The 23,049-nt window shown below is 45.1% G+C and overlaps 2 long non-coding RNA genes across 2 annotated transcripts in view; one reads left to right on the forward strand and one right to left on the reverse strand.

Moving 5' to 3' along the window:
* Positions 1–756: 756 nt before the first annotated feature.
* The window catches only part of LOC309699174, a 30,044-nt gene continuing 7,751 nt past the window's right edge, over positions 757–23,049 (reverse strand). The window contains exon 3 of the long non-coding RNA XR_014274263.1: positions 757–1,189. This is a non-coding gene — a long non-coding RNA (uncharacterized lncRNA). The remainder of the gene's footprint in view (positions 1,190–23,049) is intronic.
* Positions 6,452–9,816, forward strand: LOC309699175. Its single transcript, XR_014274265.1, has 3 exons — positions 6,452–6,650; positions 7,965–8,046; positions 9,746–9,816. It is a non-coding gene; the product is annotated as an uncharacterized lncRNA (long non-coding RNA).

A 23,049-nucleotide genomic window follows, 5' to 3' on the forward strand; every position in this document is an offset into this window, starting at 1 on the left:
GAAAATGCCATATCGGTTTCCTGGTTTCCTCAAGAGAACATTATGATAGGCTGTTTTTCTTTTTCTTTCTTTTTTTGATTACTTCCATCACCTGAGTCCAGCAAATTTTATGATTTGTTGACCACGAAGACTACTCAGTGTCACGAAAGTCAAAATCTTTCTATTTGAAGTATCATGCAGGGATACAATGGAAAGGGAGCAACAAAACATTCCATGCCAGCAAAAGGAAGGTCATTTACACAGGCTGTCATTACTCCACACTGACAAAGAGTACGGTCTAAATGCTGTTCAAACAAAACCAACATCTTTTCTTCTACTGCCCCCAGTGGCAAAATGTATAACCAGTGAAGGTTGAAGGCAGAAAAAAAAGAGCTGAGTGAAAGAGAAATGACTCATAGTGAGGAAATGGAGGATGCATTTCAGAAAGCATAGTGGTGAGGGTGAAAAACAAGACAATGGCTAGTTAATACAGGCAGCCAGACAAAGAGAGGAAGCGAGAGGAAGCGAGACCAAGTGAGACGCCGCTTTTATGTCGACCCACGACTGTTCCCATAGCAAAGGCTGGTACTCTGGCTCTAATGTTAACCAAGTGTTTCCCTAATGGGCTTAATGACATATGGAGCACAGATTGCAGCAGGAGCCGTTTCACTTTGAAACCGCTGTCGCCTCCCTCAGGGCTTCGCGGGCAGAACATTATGAAGACGTGGAGACTGAGGACACAGGTCACGTCTGGTGAACTTTAATGGTTTTCAAATTATAACTGAAAAGGAGCTTTTCATGAGCTGAAAGATCTTTAAATGTCACTGTAAATGACTCTCAACAGGTGTATTGCTGTTCTTTTCCCGTTGCCGAAACAGCAGAAGTAAAATGTCAAGGATTGCTTCTCAAAAGCGATCATTATCTAAGACGACCCATGATGATGCGTCTCATGCCGTAAATTCTCACCACTGGCCCACATGACATCTCCCCAAGCATCTCCTTGCACCGTATCGCCCGCCATTTTGTTTCAATTTGTTCCCATCACCGATATCTCTTCGTTCTCTCAGCTCCTTTAGTCTGTCCACATCTCACTTGTCGTCTGGCTGTCATCTTCTCGTGGACTGTTACTGATGATATCAGGTTGCTGTTGGCTTTACGATGCTGGAAAGTGGAGCTAATGGGCTTTCAAATGCTTCATTGTGAATGCAACCTGTCAAGAGGGGAGAGATAGGATCAGATTTGATTAGGGGGCGACGGCAACAGAATAAAATGTATTTTAAAAAGCGAGGGAAGTTTGTTTTTCCGCACGGCTGCACGTGAGAGACAAAAGAAAAGAGAAAGTGCATTACGTATATGTACTAATTCCCTGCTGTGAAAAAACCTTATTAGATTTCATGTGTATTTTTAGAAGCCTTTACATCCCTGCTCCCACTCTCCTTTTCAGTTTCTATTTTCTGCATGCGTCTCTCCCCAGCGAAGTAGAGAGTAACACTGCCTCTTTTGGCCGGATGTGGTAAATGTGTTTGTCTCTGGCAGATGAATGATGTCAAACAGACATATTTATATTCATTTAGGACTGAGGAGGAGGAGAACCCATCTGTAACGGATGTGATAGGAACCTCTACGCATGAGCGTGCACATTTAGGGGTGTGTCTATGTGCAAGTGTACGCATGTGCATGTTTGAGCATGGCTTCCAAGGTATCCATCGTTTGTGAAAAATGAATCATGCTTTTGTGTGTGAGCTGAATCTGTGTTTGCGGACTTGTGTGTCTAACAGCTTGTGTGTGTGTGTGTGTGTGTGTGTGTGTGTGTGTGTGTGTGTGTGTGTGTGTGTACAACATGTGCGTCTGCGCACTTGCGAGGTCATTCCCCGGTCACTTGTTCAGGCTGTGTGATGAATGAAGAGGAGAGGTGCCTGCAAAGCCAGAGAGATTTGGGAGAAACATTGTTCCACGGGGTTAAAAATGGTCTTGTGTTATGCCAGAGGCTGGGGAAACATTACTAAAAAAAATGTAAGACTGCAATTAAAGTGGATGTTCATCATATCCAGCATTTAATATCAATCTTGGCAAAGTAATAAACTAATAAAATATTCATATTAGCCATTTGATTATGCAGATTTGCTCAACGAGAGGTTTTGCAAGTAAACAAAGTATCCAAAATTTGCTCCCACTATATGTCATATGTCCATTGATTCTTTCCTGCAGGAAAATTCAAGTGGAAATGGCTGTGTTTGGTTTGGACAGGAGGCCAGCAGGGTCAAAGACATCTCATTCAACAAGGAAGAATCAGGTTGCAGTAGACAGGAAGTTAGTGAACCAAACAGGAAGGACTTTACACAGAGGAGGCTACTGAAAGCCATCATTGTCTGTTAGCACAGGCCAGCAAGTAGGCCCAAGTATTATTTGTCTGTGTTCGAGATTAAATATCACTATAACTTTTTTTTGTTTGTTTTTGACAATTTTTTTTTATCAAAGTAAAAAAAAAATCACAGTAAAGATATAACAATATTAACACAACGATACTGTAACTAACGCAGTGTGTGTGAGTAGTGGTCATTTGTTTGGAGGCGGTCAGCTGGAATCTGAGGAACTACTGAGGTTAATTTATGCGTGTGTGTGAGGGAGAAAGAGAGAGAGAGACAGAGAGAAAGATAGGCAGCTATTGAGAATGTATGCCTTGGACAGTGTGGTCAGGCAGAAGTGCATTGTGGGATCGATGTCCACACCTTGTCCTAAATTATTCATTCTGTCAGCTGGCCTGTCCACCATCTCTGTGGAAACCGCTGACCAAGAGCTTTACCTCCATCCCTGCGGATTCACCTCTTCATCCCCTCCTCAGCCCTCACTTCCTTTTCTTGCTCTCGCTCGCTCATTAGCTCTTCCCTGACTCGTTCTTCTACAGCATCTTTCACCCTCACTCCTACTTTCAGTCCTTCTTACCCCTCCGCTCTTTTCATCTGTCTCTCTTCTACTCCCATTATTCAGTATATCTGTCTTACTCATTAGTCCTGAACTCCCACTGACTCGGTTTCTATTTTTTTTTTCTTTTCCTCTTTCTCACTGCGTGCTGACATTCTCCCCTCTGCTACCCCTGTGTTGCTGACTAAGATTATAATGTGTTGGCTTTGTTAGGATGTTTATGTTTGTGTCTTTGAAGACTGCCCCAGTGGCCTTTTGGAAGACAGCCATAATCCTAGTGCGCGGCCGGTGGTTGTTCTGCGCGCCGTTTGTGTGTGCGTACGTGTGCATGTCCGTACGTCCTCATACATGTGTGCACATGATCAACTCTGAGTGTTCTGTGTGTGCGTGCAAGCATGAGAATGTGAGTCAGTAATTGTGACATGGCTCATACATCATGGCCAGAGCCCGTTTGATTACAAGCGGAGGGGCCCGGTGATTAATCGTTGGATTCAGCTTCCTGGCCCGAATTGTGACACCCGGTCACAGAGCATCTGTACTGACACACCCCCCTACCCTTACTGCCCTGAGCAACTGTATGCCTATACCGCCTACACCTCTCTACAGACAACCACACATACACACAGATAGCCACTGCCTTCATCTCACTTTCTCCCCTGCACTCCATTGCCTTACAGTTTCAATTTTGCCTCTATCAGTTTTGCCTCTTTGCTACTTTAGTTATCATATGTATATCCAGTATATCTCTGTTTTTACCTGAGTTCGTAACATAATTATTAGGCCACAAAGAGGTGTGAAACAACCACAGATGATGTCATAGTACCAAATGATGTTGCTTAGCAACAAGGAGAAGCCCCTCCCCACAAAAATTTGACTAGTGCTCATCCGAAAGACCGCAAACTCAACATTACATTTGCTTAGGTACCTGATACTACACCTGGAAAGTGCCGAAGGGCCAATTATACTACAAGTCAATTTTCTCCTAATGGGACAAAATAATGAAAATCTCTACGAAGGATACGATGACCTTAGTTTCATTTTTAAAAATCTTAATAAACGTGGTAATGTAGCTATCCGAATTAGCACAGAATTAACTACAGAGTGCAATTTCTTTATGGCAATGTTTTTTTGTTTGTTTGTTTTTACATTTGGGTGACCCTCTATGGCCTAATCAGACATTAGGTTCATGCAGAGTATACAGTTCATTGTTAATGAAAAAAAGGAGAAAATGAAAATATAACATACAAAAGAAATCAAATTACAACCACTAATGAGCAAAGGATTTCTACACACACAGATGTGAGAAATGTGATAAAGGTGAGAAAACAGAATATGTGTGAATGTAAGACATGCAGGATTAAAGTCAGGAGGAAACAAAGGAAGAGAAACTGTGTGTGTGATCAACCAAGCTAGTAGGAAACAGAGACAGTGTGTGTGTGTGTGTGTGTGTGTGTGTGTGTGTGTGTGTGTGTGTGTGTGTGTGTGTGTGTTTGTCTGTTCCCCTGGCTCTCACCTCCATGCGGTATCAGGATGAGGAATGGTCCTGCCAGCGATCAGCCCAGGCCTGGACCAAAGCTCTGCACAAGGATTCCCTGCTGAAACCATTAGTCTGGGCATTAAACACCATTAGAGCACACAAGCGTGCACGTGCACACACATTCATGTATGCCTGACTTCAAAGGACATTACACTGACTTACGTTAATTTTCTCGAGACTTACTCAAACGCTAACCACAATATTGCTTACCTCTACCATACCATAACCATTGCCAGTTGCCTAAATTTAACCTTAAAAAAATGTTGTCTACTTAAAACTGATTTATGGGGACACCACAAGGACACAAGTCCGCGTAATATCACTATGTAAACACATTTAGGTCCCCACAATATAAGTTATACCTGGCGACTCACTACACCTTGACACAAACACAGGCAGACACACTCTAGAAAAGACGAAGAATCAGTGCTAGAGGACTGCTTCAACCTGGGTGTACAAGAAAGCAGGAAGGAAAGAATAACAAAGAAAGGATGGAAGATGTGGGAGAGCATTGAAAATTCACTTTTACTTTAATGTCTCATTTTTCATTCTATCATCTTCTCTATTTGCCTTTTCTAATGCATAATTAATTAACAACAAGTGGAGAAATTAATTTCCTGGAGGGCTTTTTTATTTTATTTTGGATAGGCTTACCTCATCGCTCCCTCACACCGCTCCCATCTGCATGTATTACGGGTCTTGTGTGTGTTTCTGCACTGTCTTGTTGCATACTGGAGCGTGCGTGCGTGTCCTCAGTGATCCAGGTGTAATTGGGTTAGTGACAACCAGGACAATGTGACACCTGCAGGTCTCAGCTGTGCCTCTCCCTGCTGAACTGGCCTGGAGTCAGCTGGAGCTTTGTCATCTGGACTGGACTCCGCTAAAAATGGCCATTCTGGGACTGATCCCAGGTTAGAGGCTCGGCTGAGCACAACACACATATCAGTCTAAATCCCTAAGCTTTTGTCTTTTTAGCCTGACATGAAGCCCCAGTGAAGGACAGCAAAAGAGATTATGTGACGTCCATCCTAGGGTATTCAGAAATGGTGGCAAACAAATCTCTTAAGAAAAAAAACCCATTGTGGCAGTTTCGGTTATTTTCCTTTTCAGAGTAACTCCTAAAATAATAAAGTGGAGCAGCTAGAAAAATAGGCTGCATAAATATAGTTTGGGATTCAGCACTTAGTTTGGTAAGTCTGACAAACTGAGCAGGGGCAGCACAATTGTCACTTTTAAAATAAATATTTGGTTTTACATAATTTCCTTAGAGATTAACCAAGTATTCTGATTCTGATTATTTGGTTTTAAATAATATAAATATATATCTGATTTAATCAAATGTAAACCAAATGTATATGAATAATATACTGTAACAAAAAAAGAAAAGGTTGAGAAATGCAACATTTCAAGGCAAAATTCAAAGCTTTTTGAGACATTTTGACTTTTGACAGTTTTTGTCAACTTTACAATAGTTCTGGCAACTTTAATTTTCTTTTTCAACAAAATACAATATCTCAGTGAGGAATTTTAAACCATAAAAGTTTTAGTTTGGCACTGATTTTTATGCCCTTTCTGACCCAACCTTCCCATTTATCTTGGCTTGGGAATGGCAGTGGGAGTACGCCTGTGATCCCCTTTGTGCACAATGCAGGGTTTTTTATTTCCTTCTAGTTGTGAACTTGGGCCTTTTAATGTGTAGAGCAAACATGCTACTCCTGACATTACTGAAACGCTTTAAATGTTCAAGGATATTTATGTTGCTATAATTGTGCCTATATGGAATACTGAATAAATAAACTAAGAGGACACAGCTGAAACTTAACCAAAATATTATGTGTTTTCATAGTGTAGGGGTTAGCACAATCACCTCAAAAGTGAAAGGTCCCTGTTTGCAGCTGGGAGGCTTCTAAGGGGTGGGGGAGATAAATGGGAGGGCAGATTGATCTGCTGCAGGAAATACGGGAGGAGCCAAAAGTTGCAACTGTAAAGTTTTGTGTTACTGATGCTAGAAGTTCTTTTGTTCACTTAACAGGAATTTCAGTGTCTTTTGAAAGTAGAAATACATTATGAGCTTAGCCCAGTGCAATTTATCTAGCAGCATTTGTAAGAGAAAGAAATCAACTTATGTCAACTGATCTTTCTCATACTTCATGTTTGCGAAAAGAACTATCACTTCTTTATTGTTCACTAAGATAATTTATGAGCCCCAAAGGTAAGTTTAAAAAAAGAAAAAAGATGTTGAATCTTGTTGCCATGATTTCTTTTTATGTTATTTGTTTTGTTTTGCTTTCTTTCCAGAGTGGAAAAAGGATTTACTAAGAAAACTACCAGTATGATGTGTTGCATGCATTGTAACAGTCATCAAGAGACAATTGTTGTTGTTTTTGTGTAGGCAAAAATGGAGAAAATCAGCAAATCGTGCTGATGATTGTGAGGTCCGCTGAGCCACTGGTGGGAAAAAATGCTGGAAATGACACAAGTGAAATTGACCAATTTCTGTGCAGTTTTGGGTTTTTTTGTAACTGCTATTTTTTTCTAAACTTGTTGATTCAGAGAGAACTGAAAGTAATGCATCCTTATGCAGGAGAACACAGTGGACAATTAATTTTTTGTCTTCTTATCGTGTATGTACTGTACGTCCCATTCTTGTGAAACATATCTCTCTCTTTCTTTGAATTTGGAAAAAATGTTACTTGGACTTGAGCACGAACTGGTTACATCTTAGCAGTAAAACGTCAAAGGTCAAGTATCTCATGTCTGCCCTTTTCTTGTGAATCATTACACTTGGCGCAAAAGTCCAGTTAGACTCGAGGGTGACCTGCTAATAATTTAGCAGCCAAAAGTCAATGTTGTGACCTCTGAGAGTATTTATAGGGTCTTAACTCGTGGATTTACATGTGAATTATAGCAAAATTTTATAAGAATGTCTTAAGATAAAATGATGAAGTGATTACATTTTTTATCCGAGGAGACTGAACTTGCTGTTGGAAGGCATTCAACTACAAAGTGCTACTTCTACTTTATTTGTAGATTAAAATGATGATTATGAGCTTAGCCCAGTGCAATTTATCTAGCAGCATTTGTGGGAGAAAGAAATCAACTTATGTCAACTGATCTTTCTCATACTTCATGTTTGCGAAAAGAACTATCACTTCTTTATTGTTCACTAAGATAATTTATGAGCCCCGAAGGTAAGTTTAAAAAAAGAAAAAAGATGTTCAGGGTTTGCATAAAAATCACAGAGGAACAGCATCGCTGTATGCTTTTCTCTGAAAGGCACCTTGTGTATCACATAGACATGCAGCAAATCGTCACTGGTCTGTGACAGTTTCCCGGATGCCCTCTTCCTCTCATCAGGCAGAACTTGTGATCACAGACTGATATCATCACGCCAACGTCTCCTTGTCACATCCGATTTCTGCTGCTCATGTCTGAAAACTGTCTCTCTAGGCCATAGTGGCGGCAGACCATGCTAACCAGCGCGACGCCATTGGAAGCTAATAAATCATCTGTGGTTTTATTTCAGATTTATTTGGACCGTAATGAAGACGCGACGGGCCCCGGGCTGTAACCGACAGCGACAGGGTGACACTGATGAATGGCTGAAGGTGCGTTCTCTACAGTTGGAAGGAGAGCGAGGACTGTCAGGCTGCCACAGTGCGCTGTGTGTGCGTTTAATCAGTCACACAGATCTGCTAGATCACACAGTGGGAGCATAAATAGCATTACCATCTAATATGTAATTACTACTCTTCACAAAAAAAACATGTGGATACAAGCACCAGCTTCCCCATCAGCTTTGTTATCATTATCACCATCATAATCATTATCACTGGAAAAGTGGCTACAGTCTTAACCACTCACTTCATCAAAATCATTACTGTATTTATAATCATCATTACAGTCAATATTCACGTCATCCTACACATTTACGACATGATCCTTGTCACCTCATTATCCACATTTTATTAACACAAAACACCGCGGACAACAACTATCACTGTAGCATCGCTGTTCTGCTGAATGTGCTTTTGAACGTTTCCATTGTTACCACGCCATCATTAACATTACAACCACAGGTATATATATCCTTCTATTCATCATTAAATTCATCACTTTTGTCATTATTATCATTTTATCAAAATCACAATTACAATTATCAAACTACATATTAAACTATATATTAAAATCACAGTTCCAATAGATTCTGCAATCCATTGCAATCTCTCACTTAGCGTTTCTTTTATTTGTTAAAAAAACAATAATGGCTTTTGATAAACCGGCTTTACTTTCTGTGTTCACAGAAATCTTCATTAAGATAAAACTTTGGTAAACAAACAGGTGCTTCATTGAAATATAGCTACAATTTGGTTTGATCCATATCCAAATAGACTCTCCCCTGAACCTTTAATAACTTTCTAGGCATTGCTGTCTAAAACAACTACAGCATTTAGTCCTTTCTGTCCTGGTGACATGTTAAGTAGCTGTGACTACTATACCCAATATTCTACCTCAGTTACAAATGTTAGAGGGACGAAACAAAATTTTGCTTCTGGACCAGGACTTTGGTTTAACATATTTTCTCACTGCTCTTTATACCTTCACCACCTACTGAATTGCCCAAGATTCCAGGAGTAATATTCATTTTTTCACCAAGACTGTTAATTGATGATAAACAGACTGTCTGTATATTAGCTGAATACTGGTACAAGACATTAGCTACTTCAGCGAAAAGCCAAAGATGCAGACTGTGAACACTGAAGTTTCACGTAATTGTGGCAAGAAAGAAAAGAAGAAATCGAGTTGAAAGATTTTAAATCTGATAACGACACACAAGGGCTAAAGATGACAGAGCCGAGAGAGGTGAAAACACTTACATTTGTTTATTTTTAAGGTTTGGCAGTTTTTATAGAATTCAGCTATGGTGCCATAGTTTTTCATTACGCGCAGCATTTTCACTTTCATGCAGTTCTTCATAGCAATGGTGCAAAACTTCTTATGTGTCAACTATCTGATAACAATCTTGTCTCTTCCACGAATGAAATGATCCAAAAACATTAACAAAGTAACTGTCATCCACATTGTCTTCAACGTTTTATCAATATTATCATCGTTATCATCATCGTCATCGTCATTACTACAAGCAAAATTGAAAATCATTACATTTAACTTAATCATCCCTGTCGTCACCATTGTCAAACATCCGACTTCTTCTCCTCTTCGTGCTGTATGCATTCTCTCTCCAGTGCTGTACTCTGTTACACTGGCTCTGTGTTTGAATAGCATGCTTTCCGTGTGTCATCACAGTCAGCCAAGGACAAATCGACTGAGCCAACTCAATGCTTCAAGCCTGGCAGCTTCCAGTCATCTTGTCAATCAGTGAATCCATACGAAGCTTGTCTCAGCCTGGCCTGACAGAGTATGGCACAGCAGTTTGTGAAGAGCATTGAAAGCTACGTATACATCATACACAACACTGTGGCAGCAATTTGACAGCAAGTTTGACTAACTTCTCACCAAACTGGGGAAGCTACTGTGGAAAACATATGAAGCTGGGATTTACTGGAAGTAAATCTGCAAAATGAAAATTTGACTTCCAGGAATATTTCATCAAGGACCTTTTTTGAGTAGAAAATATATGTCACACAAACATCTGAAAGTTGGCTTAGTTTTGTTTTAGTTTAGTTTTGTTCCTTTCTCTTTTTCCCCATCAAATTTCTGAAGCCACAACTGCCCGTACCTGCTGTTACCGGCTCCAGTTTTTTGCTTTTGTACTGACATCTTTCTTAAAAGGTGCACAATACATTCACCAAGACACTGACATTAATGGCTTCAATCAACCCGTTTTAGTTGGATGACCCTAACCCTGAAAAGGGACTTTCTCACCAGATACCAGAATGTTATGGGTCAACATTGCTCAGTTAAATATTTGAAACCCTATTATTCCATAATAAAAGTCATTAGTCCATTTTTCAAATCCAAACCATGTTAAAAAGTCTTTAGCCTCCCCTCAATCATATTTTTAAATGATCTTGAGAAGTAATTCTCCAGGCTTTCTGGAGGCCTTTAAAAGTTTTTCTTGGCTGCATTTTCACTAACTGTCCTTGTACGTTGTAAACTTTTCAGAGGAATATTTTTTGTTTGTTTAACCACCTAAGACTGACCTATGACTCATTCAGGCACCTAACTGAAGGTAAGAGATGAACCAGTGTTGTGTTTACACATAACAGATAACTTAGCAAAGAACTTTGTATATGTAGGTACTTTGCTACTAGCAGCCTGTCACAAAAAACATAATTTTGTTTCCATTTCAGTTTCAGCTTGTGAAAAAGGCCAAACACAACACAGTCTGATACAAGGTGATTCCCACCATGGTATTAGCAGAAAACCTAACATATCTGGACATGCTGAGGAGTGTATCCTTAAAAAAATTGAAAAAAACAAAAAGTGGCAGACAAAGAAGAAGTGACAGGCCTAAAAATCTACACCAGATAAAGTAATTAATGCTGAAAGTCATGTCCTTAAGAAAGAGGGAAAAATTGAGTCAAGACCTTTTGACCCTTTAGTTGGTCTAGCTTCTGTTCACTGCACATCACAAGCAGTTCACTAATGTATGAGGTATGCAAAATTACACAGGAACAGCAACAGATCTCATAGAGTGATGAATCCAACTTAAAATTTATGTATCGAATTGACAGAAGCAGAGCAGAGCGTGTCTGCCACCCTCTATAACGGTGGAGGTTCTGTCATGGTTTTGAACTGCATTTCACCCAATCGAGGTGGGGATGTTGTCAGAATTATGAATGCAGAAAAGACGTTTTGATCCATCTGGAAAGTGTTGAGGCTTAATTTTTCAGCATGACAATGATCACAAACACACTGCCAATGTGTTAAAAGCATACATGGAGAGAAAAACATACAATGGAACGCTATCGGTCAAGGATTAGCCTCCTTGGAGCCTGGAACTCAAGATTTCTAAAGCAGTGTAGGATCATCCTGACCAAGAACAGACAAAAAAGGCAGCCAACATTCAAACAAGAGCTTTACATGTCCTTCCAAAGGTCTGGAGAGCTACTCCTGAGGACTATTAAAAGAAATTCCAAGAAAGCTTGAGAGATCAGACTGTAATGAAGAATAAATGTAATACCAAATATTGACTTTTAAACTCGTTAGAATTCCATAAACAATGGTTTTGCTCTATATATTGTAGTTCCATATATGTTTACACATTTGCACCTGTTTCCCATTTTCCTAGCAAATTACAAAAAATTGAGGGTCGGCCCAAGACTTTTGCACAGTACTCTCCATCTAATGACCGAAATCACTGTTGAGAAAACAGAGACTAAAAAAGGTTTTTCCATGTTTAAGACAAAGATGATTTCCACATGAAGCAACACCTGCTTTTTCTCTCTGTTTTGGTCCTCCATCAACACCGAGCATGTGTTTTTCACACTTGAAAGTGGAGCTTTTTAAAAACACAAAAAAAGCCAAAACCACTAGCTTTGCAGCTGACAGCGAATTAGCCAAACTGAACTGTTGGGAAAAAATTATGTCTGTCTGTTCAGACATAGACGGAGCGTAGAGACGAAAAAAGGACAGCTTCCTGTTGAATCTGTCTCGCTCTTACTCCCGGCACTCCTTACACAGCTATCAACATTTCCTCAAACTGTGTGCAGCTTTTCAGAAAAAAATGACAAACAACAAACAAGAACCAGCTCTGCATGCTACCTTCAAAGCGCTTTGACTGGTTTTGCCCCTGGCACAGTTTATCCTCACTCCTGGCAGGAAACGCTTCTGCAACCGCAAAAACACTCTGGACGAAAAAACAGCATTTGTATTTCTCCAGGAATTTATGTGCTAAGAAGGTGGTGTTTCATGGTGGCACATGGGAGCAATTATTTAATTTAAATGCCAGTGTCAGTTAAATGCTAGATTGTATTCAAGACTTCTTTCACAGCTGCCATCATATTATGTCACAGTAGAAAAATAGCAAATGTAAATAATTGCATTAATTATTGCTGCATTAAATTGAGATTTTTCAGCTACTGTCACGCTGTCATGGCTTACTGGGATACTTAAAGAGAAGCAGAATTTGCATAATTTACAACTCAAATGTATCCCAGCTCGTCTTATTGTGCAGCTTGTCAGTTCTTTAACTGTCTAGAACAAGCTTAGCTGTCCTCGCTGTAAAAGCGACCCTCATGCTTACAGCCTCAGAAGAACCCCTCTGATTGCCTGTCCCTCCCAAAGAGAAGGCTTGAACAACTGTTGAATAGCGCTCCTGTTCTCACATAAAGATCTGTGTGTCTGTGATGATCATATTCTAAGCCAGGAGTGTCAAACATGAGGTTCGAGGCCCAGAATCAGCCTGTCAAAGACTCTAAACCGGCCCACTGGAAGGCTTTGGAAAATAAAAAGGAGGGCATACATTTTGGACTTTTAATTGTATTTTTATACATTTTGCAGCTTTTCCTGCTGATAAAGTCCTGGCCATTCATGCTACACCAAAGTAATAAAGTAAAAGATAAACAATTATGACTGATTTCTTTTGGGGGTTTTTTACAGTGGGTCCACAGTAAAACGTCGAAGGTTCGTTGACAAAATTTTGCCTTTTTCGTATTCTGTAACTGCTTGCAAAAGGTTGTCATCATAGTACGTAAGTCACATCTGCTTCTCTCCCATGTGTGGTACCTCAAGGCTCTGTCTGTGGACCAGTTCTCTTTTCATATTAATATTGCTATAAAAGTTATTGTACTAACCTGTCACGGTCCCCGTGTCTCTCTGGTTGGCCCACGCTGGCTACAGGTTTTGTTGTTGTTAGTTTTAGTTTTTTGTCTCTCCTCCTCCTCTCTGCCTGGGTGGAGCTCATTACGGGCTCTCACTCTTGGCCCACGCACCCCTGTGGATGGTGTCCACCTGCGGCTGATCTGGCTGATTTCCCCAGCTGCTATTTAAGGCAGTGGCACAGAGCAGCTCACCGCTGGAACGTCGAACCACCTGAGTTCGTGCTCGCGGCATATTCAAAGAAGAATCGCTTACACGTGTTTTATGTTGTGGAACTAACCTTTTGTCAAGGCTCGGCTGTGTGGCAGGCAGGAGGAGGACCCAAACGCAAAACTCACAGACACGGGGATGAACTCAAAATCACAGCTTTAATGCTGGAATGGCAGAACATAAGAAATACAAAACTAAACTGGGAAAAGTAAACTAACATACGCGAAGAGACACAGGGAGATCCACACAACATGAGGGACGACGTCACGCTGAACAGAGGGAGACGCAGACAGAAATACACAGAGGGTTAACGAGGGGAGTGGGAACACACGGGGAACACAGGTGACACTGATAACCATAACGAGACAGGGCGGGGTGAACTGAACACTGACGGGAGAGGTGAAACAAGGAGCACAGAGGTTCAGACAGGAGGAGAGAGAGCACAAGTAGAACACCAACGTAACAGGCAGGGGAGACACGGAATAAACACGAAAGGGGACGAGGGCTCATAAATACATAGAGGGCACACAGGGGGAAGAGAGAGCACGGGGAGAACTTAGACATGATGGGCAGGGGAAGCATGGAATAAAACATAAGGAGAGACGAGGGCTCACAGATACACAGAGGGGCACACAGGGAGACATGAAGGGCAAGGGATCAAAACTAGAAGCCATGGAATAAATCACACACAAGTACAATAATACGAAAATCACAAAGAACTAAAAACGCTGGGTCAGGAGACCCAGGACCGTGACAGTACCCCCCCCTCAAGGGCTGGCTCCAGACAGCCCAAACACAGAAAAACAAAACCAAAAGGAAAACAACCCAGGGCGGGCGGCGGGGGCCCAGGACGGAGGGCTCGGAACAGAAAACAAAGAGCACAGAAAACACCGGAGCCCAAGAAAACAACCCAAAACACAGAGCAGTTCAGGGGGCCGACCGTGCGGAAGGCAACGGCGGAGACGCGGAAACAGTTCAGGAGGCCGGCCGCGCGCAAGGCAACGGCGGCGACGCGGAAACAGTTCAGGAGGCCGGCCGCGCGCAAGGCAACGGCGGCGGCGAAGGAGACGACGGAGCAGTTCAGGAGGCCGGCCGCGCGCAAGGCAACGGCGGCGGCGAAGGAGACGACGGAGCAGTTCAGGAGGCCGGCCGCGCGCAAGGCAGCGGCGGCGGCGAAGGAGACGACGGAGCAGTTCAGGAGGCCGACCGCGCGGAAGGCAGCGGCGGCGGCGAAGGAGACGACGGAGCAGTTCAGGAGGCCGACCGCGCGGAAGGCAGCGGCGGCGGCGAAGGAGACGACGGAGCAGTTCAGGAGGCCGACCGCGCGGAAGGCAGCGGCGGCGGCGAAGGAGACGACGGAGCAGTTCAGGAGGCCGACCGCGCGGAAGGCAGCGGCGGCGGCGAAGGAGACGACGGAGCAGTTCAGGAGGCCGACCGCGCGGAAGGCAGCGGCGGCCCTCCAGTCCCAGGCGTGCCGGCCATGGCCCGGTGGGCGCAGGGCCAGACGAGGCAGCTGATGAGGAGGCTGCGGCAGACGAAGGCTCTGGAGAGGAGGCTGCGGCAGACGAAGGCTCTGGAGAGGAGGCTGCGGCAGACGAAGGCTCTGGAGAGGAGGCTGCGGCAGACGAAGGCTCTGGAGAGGAGGCTGCGGCAGACGAAGGCTCTGGAGAGGAGGCTGCGGCAGACGAAGGCTCTGGAGAGGAGGCTGCGGCAGACGAAGGCTCTGGAGAGGAGGCTGCGGCAGACGAAGGCTCTGGAGAGGAGGCTGCGGCAGACGAAGGCTCTGGAGAGGAGGCTGCGGCAGACGAAGGCTCTGGAGAGGAGGCTGCGGCAGACGAAGGCTCTGGAGAGGAGGCTGCGGCAGACGAAGGCTCTGGAGAGGAGGCTGCGGCAGACGAAGGCTCTGGAGAGGAGGCTGCGGCAGACGAAGGCTCTGGAGAGGAGGCTGCGGCAGACGAAGGCTCTGGAGAGGAGGCTGCGGCAGACGAAGGCTCTGGAGAGGAGGCTGCGGCAGACGAAGGCTCTGGAGAGGAGGCTGCGGCAGACGAAGGCTCTGGAGAGGAGGCTGCGGCAGACGAAGGCTCTGGAGAGGAGGCTGCGGCAGACGAAGGCTCTGGAGAGGAGGCTGCGGCAGACGAAGGCTCTGGAGAGGAGGCTGCGGCAGACGAAGGCTCTGGAGAGGAGGCTGCGGCAGACGAAGGCTCTGGAGAGGAGGCTGCGGCAGACGAAGGCTCTGGAGAGGAGGCTGCGGCAGACGAAGGCTCTGGAGAGGAGGCTGCGGCAGACGAAGGCTCTGGAGAGGAGGCTGCGGCAGACGAAGGCTCTGAAGAGGAGGCTGCGGCAGACGAAGACTCAGAGGCCGGGCCAGGCGAGGTTGCAGAGGCTGAGGCCGGGCCAGGCGAGGTTGCAGAGGCTGAGGCCGGGCCAGGCGAGGTTGCAGAGGCTGAGGCCGGGCCAGGCGAGGTTGCAGAGGCTGAGGCCGGGCCAGGCGAGGTTGCAGAGGCTGAGGCCGGGCCAGGCGAGGTTGCAGAGGCTGAGGCCGGGCCAGGCGAGGTTGCAGAGGCTGAGGCCGGGCCAGGCGTAGCAGAAGCACAGGCGGATGTAGCCGGGCCAGGTGATGACGAGGCGGTCGCTGATGCGGCGTGAGGCTGAACGGGCCCCTCGGACCCTCCAGCGGAGACAGGAGGCTGAACGGGCCCCTCGGACCCTCCAGCGGAGACAGGAGGCTGAACGGGCCCCTCGGACCCTCCAGCGGAGACAGGGAGGTGCTGGCCGGGCTCACTGGAACCCCCAGCGGACGAGGTAGATGGCGGCGTGGGAGCCGCGGAGTCCTGGATGAGCTCATCCGAGCTTCCAGCAGGAGCTGAAGTAGAGCCAGAGAGGATTGGGACCCCGGGCTCAATGTTAAGCTGGCTAGAAAACCGCACTGCTACGGGGAACTGGGCCAAAGGTTCAGGCGCGAGCTGAGCTGCTGGACACACGGGGACCTGAGCTGCTAACGGTGGAGAAGTAAATGACTGCACCGGGGACTGAACTGATGTCTGTAGTAACGGTGGTGGTGAGGGTGGAGTAGGTGGTGGAGTTAATGACTTCACAGGGGAATGAACTAGAGGTAGTGACGGTTGTGGTGCTGGTGGTTGAGTGGGTGACTGTGCTAAAGGAGGCTGCACTGGGGACACCGGAGACTGCACTGGGGACACCGGAGACTGCACTGGGGACACCGGAGACTGCACTGGGGACACCGGAGACTGCACTGGGGACACCGGAGACTGCACTGATGGTTGTAGTGGAGGTGTAACGGGTGAAGGAGTGGCTGAAGTGGCTGTGGGTCGGACGGCTAGTGGCTCAGCTACAGGGTATGGCAACGGCAGGGCTATGGGTTGAATGACTGGCTGAGTAGCAGCCTGAGTGGCTGGGTGTAGTGACGGTTGTGGTGGAAGAGAAACAGGTGGCAGTGTGGATGATGGAGCTAAGGGCGACTGAGTGGCAGACCGAACTGATGACTGAAGCGATGGTAGAGGTGAAAATGGAGCTTGTGGTGGAGTTAATGGCTGAGCTAACGGGGACACAGGAGACTGAACTGAGGGTGGCTGCGAGGGAGCTAACGGAGCTGTGAAGGACTGCGAGGGAGCTAACGGAGCTGTGAAGGACTGCGAGGGAGCTAACGGAGCTGTGAAGGGCTGCGAGGGAGCTAACGGAGCTGTGAAGGGCTGCGAGGGAGCTAACGGAGCTGTGAAGGGCTGCGAGGGAGCTAACGGAGCTGTGAAGGGCTGCGAGGGAGCTAACGGAGCTGGGACGGGCTGCGAGGGAGCTGGCTGAGCTGGGACGGGCTGCGAGGGAGCTGGCTGAGCTGGGACGGGCTGCGAGGGAGCTGGCTGAGCTGGGACGGGCTGCGAGGGAGCTGGCTGAGCTGGGACGGGCTGCGAGGGAGCTGGCTGAGCTGGGACGGGCTGCGAGGGAGCTAACTGAGCTGGGACGGGCTGCGAGGGAGCCGACTGAGCTTCTGGTAGCACAACAGGTGAATTAGAAGGCTGAATGTCCGGCTGTGGGGTGGCGCGTCGGCGGCGTGAATGCCGTTTCTTTTTCCCCGCAGATGGCTCCAAAGGGCCGGGAAAAACCACATCCGGCCGGTGAAACTGACGCGGCTGCTCCAGGGTGGCTGTTGTCTGTTGCTGCTGGGCCAAGTCTGATATTTCCCGAGTTCGCGCCGCCTCCCGGGCGTCATTCAAATTGGCCAATAAGTCCAAACATCCACTGACCTGGCGGAGATGAGAATTTCCTTTGAGGATTGCTTCGATAGCATTTATCCCCACAATCTTGGCCCTTGTATTGGAAGTGTGGGTTATCCACTCGACTAGGCGTTGGACACGTATCAGATCGCTCTCCCCGGGTAAGTCTGCTGGGTCCATGTTGTGGTGACGTCGTACTGTCAAGGCTCGGCTGTGTGGCAGGCAGGAGGAGGACCCAAACGCAAAACTCACAGACACGGGGATGAACTCAAAATCACAGCTTTAATGCTGGAATGGCAGAACATAAGAAATACAAAACTAAACTGGGAAAAGTAAACTAACATACGCGAAGAGACACAGGGAGATCCACACAACATGAGGGACGACGTCACGCTGAACAGAGGGAGACGCAGACAGAAATACACAGAGGGTTAACGAGGGGAGTGGGAACACACGGGGAACACAGGTGACACTGATAACCATAACGAGACAGGGCGGGGTGAACTGAACACTGACGGGAGAGGTGAAACAAGGAGCACAGAGGTTCAGACAGGAGGAGAGAGAGCACAAGTAGAACACCAACGTAACAGGCAGGGGAGACACGGAATAAACACGAAAGGGGACGAGGGCTCATAAATACATAGAGGGCACACAGGGGGAAGAGAGAGCACGGGGAGAACTTAGACATGATGGGCAGGGGAAGCATGGAATAAAACATAAGGAGAGACGAGGGCTCACAGATACACAGAGGGGCACACAGGGAGACATGAAGGGCAAGGGATCAAAACTAGAAGCCATGGAATAAATCACACACAAGTACAATAATACGAAAATCACAAAGAACTAAAAACGCTGGGTCAGGAGACCCAGGACCGTGACACCTTTGACCTTCTGTCTGTAGATTCTGGACCGAATCACCGGACCTGTCCAAGTGGGGCAGTGTGTGGAGTGTTGGAGCGAGTGCGGCTGAAGAGGAGTGCGTGTGTGCGGAGGAGCGGTGGCGGTGACTGAGTGGAAGAGGAAGCGTGTGTGTGGATTCCCCCCCCCCCCTTCTCTCCCTGGAGCCCTGGACCCCCTCCCAACTCACTGTACATATATTTTGCACTAAGGTGATCCCTATTGTAAATAAATCCCCTTTTGTTTCCTTGAAAGAACTGTCTGCGCGTGGGTCCGTTCAGTAGCCATGACATAACCCTTCTCTTTGTTATCAAAGAGCCAATAGTCAAAACTATTTACATTAGTGAAAATGTTGGTCATGTTTAAGCATACACTGTTGTAATATTAAATAAATGATAGGATTTGTGAAGAGTAACACTAAAACTCCAACACAAAACAGAGCTAAAACTTTAAATCTGCTGCACTTTTATGTCTGGCATCAAAAGGGTCCTTTAAAAAAAAAACACTTTGAAATTCATTCAGGTCCTTTGATTGAAATCTTTTTTGTTATGGCATATGTTTTTTTGCACGTGCACTGCACACTCTTCATCCTTCCACCTCTCTAATTAATGCTGTACACCCATGGTGAGACGAAGTGGGCACATTTGGTGTCTCTGGCTGGCAACCACCATGACTGATAAAATAAACAGATAAAATACTCAGGGCTGGCACCATCTCTGTCCTTCCATCTTCATCCCATCCTCTCACACACTCTGTTACGCTCCTTCACTCTGCCTCACCACTCTCCTTCTGCTCCTCCACAAAGTTGTCACTCACTAGCTGCAGAAAGGTTTATCACATCTCTTATCCAGTTATCTAACCTCTCTTTCACTCCTCTTCCTCACCCTTTTTCATTTTCTTATTTCATACCCACACTCCTTCTGGCTCTAAATGAAAAGTTGTACTGTGTTTTCTATATTTGCTGCACAGTTTAACAAGGTATTAGCATACCCTGTGGGCCTTAATTTTAGTTTTCATATGGGTGACAAACATGCTATCATACACACATAGCAAAAGCACACACACACACACACACACACACACACACACACACACACACACACACACACACACACACACACACACACACACACAAACACCTATAGGTGCGCAGAGCCAGTTAATTAGAGCTTGAAGCCCTTCTCTCCTAATGAACCTGAGGGTAATTAAAGAGCCCCAGGACACGGGTGTGTCTGCGAGCTGGTTCTAATTAAGCCCCAGCGAGCTGATTTAGCTAATTAGCTAAAGGCTCGATGTCGAACACCAAAGCATTCCAGCTCCAGCATAACACAGGAACTTACAATGCTCCCACATCGTCCCTGGCAACACTTTCATTTCCTGCGGCATTAATCATCGGAGTTACAACTGTCACCATAGTGACTGCCATGTAAGAATGAGTAGAGGAACAGGCTGCAACCCTCAGGGTGAGAGGTGTGAGTTAGCAGCCGGCAGGTATGGCAGGGAGGGACTGGAAACATGTGCCACGGTTTTTCTGAAGAACGTGGAAAGTATGCGACAAAAACATGATTATTATCCAACAGCTAGTAATAAAACAAGGTGAACGCATAACTCAAGCTAATTGGCTCAAAAGAAAGCAAGGATGTTGTTCTTTTTGTTGCACTAGTGAATATGACTTTTATGCGAGCTAAACAGGAAAACAAAGGCAAACTGTAAAATTATCATTCTGTCATATGTTAAGAATCCAACGATATGAATGAGGTGTCAGTGGCTGAAAGATGGTTAATGTCCTCGTTGAGGTTTTTGTGTTTTTTATTTCACTTGCAGTTTGATTCGATTTACGATACAAAAAAAGCCACAGGAAAAAACTCTCAATGGTCCTACTATGTTCACATGTGATCCCAAGAAGACCTCACTACATGTTCGTAGGTAACAAGATGGTAAAGAAATGAAAGACATTGTCAACTCATGGAAACTTTGACATGCAGATGAGCTAGGAATCAAACCACCAACCCACAATGCTCTACCTCCCCAGTGTATTTTACATGCTAAAATCTTAAAAGTGTGTTTTTTTTCTTTTGCTATTTAAAGGTGTTTTTTTTTTTATATTTAATAGCTAATTAGTCAACTTGTTTTTTTTCAACAACTATATTTAAAAATTAAGTTTCACTTTATTTAATTTTATGTCTACTGTTAAATGTACAGTTACTCTAGCAGAGCCCATTCTCAATCCCAGCTCATCAAATACTACCCATTAATTAAAGTTGTCTTTGGTGTCAGTGCCAAGATGCATTGGTTACCGGTTGGTCGCGGCACCAATGCCAGAGGGGACTTTGTGCATATCTCTCAGATGCTAGGAGCAGTTTTGGATGCTCTGGAATGAGACCATATCCCTCACAGGGGTGTAATACTGTTTTATAACTAGCAGTTTTAAGGAAAAGAAGCACAAAAATATTATGAGAGACAGACATTAAAATGGTTATTTTTATCACAAGGTATGATTTTCAAGCTATTTGAAAGTTCTAAAACTTGTAAGAATGAAGACAAATAGACTTTTTTTTAACTAGTGTCATCCGAGGCATCCTCGTTTCCATCTCTCCCTCTTCCCCTCTCTCCAGCTTGTGTCACCAATAACTCAGCTTCCAACTTCATAGCTGGAGCGCATCTGATCCCTATTCATTTCCACGGGAGAGAGAGCGAGCTGGTGTTGGCCACTAAGGCCCTGATCAATCATGATCTAGAATGACAGCTTGTTTTAGAGATGGAGGAATGGATGCAGAGAGTTAGAGAGAGAGCGAGAGAGAGTAGGGATTTTAAGATATTCAGACATGGATATTTCTCTTTCTGAAACGTGTGTGATTTGTCGACATAACCAGATATGATCAGAAAACGGTCAGAGGATAAAGAGTTAGAGGAGGGGGAAATGGAAAAAGAACATCCCCGGCCCTGTTGGTTATTAAGAGATTAAATCCCGTCTCTGACAGACTTGTCAGTGCAGAAGACAGAATCGAGCACGGCCGGTAATTTGACTAGTTCCCTATCTCCTCTGCGCTCACTTGGCCGATGACAGCCAGGCGACAGAGCGTTGAATATGCAAGCTGTCTCTCCCTCTATCCCTCTACCATCTAATAGCTGTGAACCCTGTCAGGGCTACCTTAAATGGACACACACACATGCCCTCACAAAACACATACAGCCTTGTGAAATGGTACAATTTCACCCATTTGCATTTTCACAAAGCGGCGTTGACCTCCAAGGATATTGACAGATGAAGACTTGCAGATTCAGCTCCCTCACATGTGTGCTAGCGAGACGAATTCTCGCCACTAACGTCTAGCGTAAACTCCAGTTTTGCATTCCTCCATGCATTCCTCCTCAATAAGTGAGTGTGCGTATGTGCGTGTGTGCATGAAAATCCACTGACACCTCCTTTTATCCTGATGTGCAGATACTTCCAGCACACCCACAGTGAATTCACTCAGGCCAGGTGTTATTTTAGCACTCACTTTCCGGAAGATGAACGAGGGACGTTTTCCTCCTCCTCTTCTCATCTCACACTTTCAAATCCCTTGTTCTGTCTTTCCCCCACTCAGTCCCATCCCTCCATTTGGAAAAGCCTGACCCAGTATTACGGTGACATTATGGGGCCACTTACCGCCCTGCTAAAATAAACCCTTGTGAAGGAGGCGTGTGACAGAACGAGGTTACAGCACGCCGTCGCGCAAATTAATCAAACAAATAAACGAGGAATTTAGACTTAAACAGGGAAGATCTCCCCCTTCGTCTCTTGTCTCTTCTCTTGTCTTGCAGCTCCCGTGTTTGCCCTCTCTGGGACACAGACGCTTTCAGACAAAAAGCACACACAAAAGTCCAATTATGCATGTACAAAAGCATTAGTGCAAAGATAGCAGCTACCTGCACAGTCATATGGCAAAGTCCATCAAACTCAGACCTGCTTTGAGATTCAGCCACTGACTTTTTATTTTGTGACACTGTGAATAGTTCCAAAGCTTTAACTTCTTCACAGTGAGAAAGTCTTTTTTTTTTTCCTCTGGACCAGATGTCTCCTGGAACTCGAGTAATGAAAAGTAAAGCTTTAAACCATGAAATACATGACATAATTTAAATATTTATATCCAAATATTAGTCAAGCAACCTGTTTCCCATTAAACTTCACACAGTTCGAAGCCTACTCTTTCAGCAGTACCAGTTACAGACAGAGCCAGCTTTTCTTCACTAATGGAGGCATGGATCTCTTCAACTAGCTAACAAGTCCATTAACTGGTGTTAATGAAAATGTTAGCTAGTTGACAAGAACATAAACAACAACATCAGAAAGCATCAACATCATGAAATTGTCATTTGAACTTCTGAGCTTCTTTCAAACCCAACTTACTTTACTGAAATTTTTCAAAAGGATGTTTAGAGGAAAAGCATGCAGACACTGCAATAGTCTACACTCTACAATACCCATGTGTCTATATGTGTCTGTAG

Source organism: Aulonocara stuartgranti (assembly GCF_965226115.1).
Source record: "Aulonocara stuartgranti genome assembly, chromosome: 22".
Taxonomy (NCBI): domain Eukaryota; kingdom Metazoa; phylum Chordata; class Actinopteri; order Cichliformes; family Cichlidae; genus Aulonocara; species Aulonocara stuartgranti.